The sequence below is a fragment of the Balaenoptera musculus genome, chromosome 4 (assembly GCF_009873245.2).
Source record: "Balaenoptera musculus isolate JJ_BM4_2016_0621 chromosome 4, mBalMus1.pri.v3, whole genome shotgun sequence".
Classification (NCBI taxonomy): domain Eukaryota; kingdom Metazoa; phylum Chordata; class Mammalia; order Artiodactyla; family Balaenopteridae; genus Balaenoptera; species Balaenoptera musculus.
In genome coordinates, this window is record NC_045788.1 from 42,332,670 (window position 1) to 42,334,782 (window position 2,113).

The 2,113-nt window shown below is 47.2% G+C and overlaps 1 pseudogene; it reads right to left on the reverse strand.

Moving 5' to 3' along the window:
- Positions 1 to 635: 635 nt before the first annotated feature.
- Positions 636 to 1,810, reverse strand: LOC118893965 (annotated as a pseudogene).
- Positions 1,811 to 2,113: the final 303 nt, after the last annotated feature.

Below are 2,113 nucleotides of genomic sequence, written 5' to 3' on the forward strand. Positions count from 1 at the left end.
TCAGATGCAACCTAAATTAGTTTTTTTCCCTCCACAGGTTTAATGGGTTTAATAAGTTAACCCCTTCAGCTTCTATTTGCAGCACCCAATAATCCTTTGAAATACCAGACAAACCTGGCAGTGGCCAACAGTAAATTTCTGACCTCCAGAGTTTAAAAGTTCAGGTTCTCTGAGCATTCTGTGTTGCAGTGGCACTTGTCCAAAATTGGTACCTCCCTATAGCTGGGAAACTTTAAATGTACCAGTGAAAAAGAGCTTTTTCCCCTTCAAGGGGAAGAAAAGAAAATCACTCTTCAAAACCCAGCAGATCTGACTGTGAGGTCTTTCCTCCTGTCCTATCTCTTCAGGCTTGTTTTTTGCAGTAGAGCAAGAGAGAACAAAATTGCAAGAAACAAGACGTTGATGGCTATAAGCGGAATGACCAAGAGGAATTCAGATTCTCCTTTACCTCCAACATCCAATATACGTGCTTCACAGAAAAACAACAAAAATAACACGTCCACAAAATACAACAGCTAGAATTACAAAAATCCATTCATCCAAGGATGGTGGAAGGCAGGAAGAGGCAGTGGGAGGGTAAATGGCACAGGGAGAAAAAGTATTCAAATCATTTCAGGCAGGGGGGCTGGCAAATGCTAGAAAGGAGCTGCAGAAAAACCTGTGATCCTTTCAGATTCACCAGTGTTAAAAATCAACCTACTGGTGTCAGAAAGATTCTGCCTTAGATGCACCAGACAAAAATCCCAATTCCTCAGAAAGAAGGGAATATGCAAAGGACCCTTGGCACGGTGGGTCCTGTCTTCCATAGTGGGGGAGTTGAAAAAGGAAAACAGCTGCCAAAGGGTCCTCCCAACCCCATCCATGCCCTCTGGATGGCCGACACCGTGACCTGCGGCAGCCTTCAGTTTGGCAATAGACTAATACCTTGGGGGAACTTCTCTGCAGAGGTTGAGCTACTCAGGGCAGACTGCAGGTACACCGTTTTGTGGAAGATTCTGTTGCCTAAGAAAACCACCAAGGAAAAGGAAGTGCAACTGGAAAAGGTAGGCTTTGCCAGGGGTCTTGGCTTCATTAGTGCTGATAATAAACGAGGGGACGAGGACAGAGAAAAGGCAGCCACTGATAATGTAGGAGGCGTGGCATCCGCTGGGAAGTCCAGTATAGTGAGTAGAAAAGAGACATATGCAGGAGACTAACCAGTTGACCAACAAGATGCATGGGAAATAGACTCACAAGCAACCCCTGGATAAAAAAAGCCTGCAGCAAAAGGTTGAAGAGCATGTCAGCAATTATTTCGCTGACACCAGGGAATGCGTGAGGTTTCATCCCTGATACCTCGAATTCCAGATCAGCTATATCCTGAAACCAAATCGCATTCACAACTTTGCTAAGCACCAACAGGGGGAGCACTGAAAATTGATGGGAGGAAAATTCCAGCCAGAACCAAACACCTCTATGTAGAGATGGATCACTGATAATTTGGACCGTTACTGACTGAAGCAAAGGAATAAACACTTGATAAAAGCAGGAGGAGACTGAACCAGAGTACTCTGCCATTTCATGCGCAGCACTGGAAAATTTCACTGACAATAGGTGGCTCAATCTTGCTTCCTCGCTATGCTCTGAGCCAGGACACTACTAGCCCTCTTAGACGCTGTTCCTCTCTCTTTTGCTGAATTTGAGCATCTAGCTTTGAGATGGTACAACTTCCAGAGATGGAGTTTTTAATTCCCCTGGCAAGGTCCTGCAGAAAGGTTTTGACACTGTCAGCCATCTCTGCCCCACTCAAACTACCAACAACACAGAGGAGAGAGAAGCGTCCCCCAACCCTTCACCACGAAGGACCAGCAGCTTTGCTGCTGCGTCTGTGGCTCCAGCCTGGTCTCTTGTTTACCGCCAGCCGGCCAGGCTCCGCCAAGCCCCTCCGCCCTCCGCCCACGCCTGCGGCTCCCACAGGAGGTGCTCCCAGGGCCGCCCCGGAGCCAAAGGGGCATGGGGGGTGGGGCGTCAGCTGGGAAGTCCAGTTGTTCTTAATGGACACCATTTTCACTAGAGAAAACTTCTGGCTGATAAACGGTGCTTATTACGACTTGAATATTTTACAGATATTGTC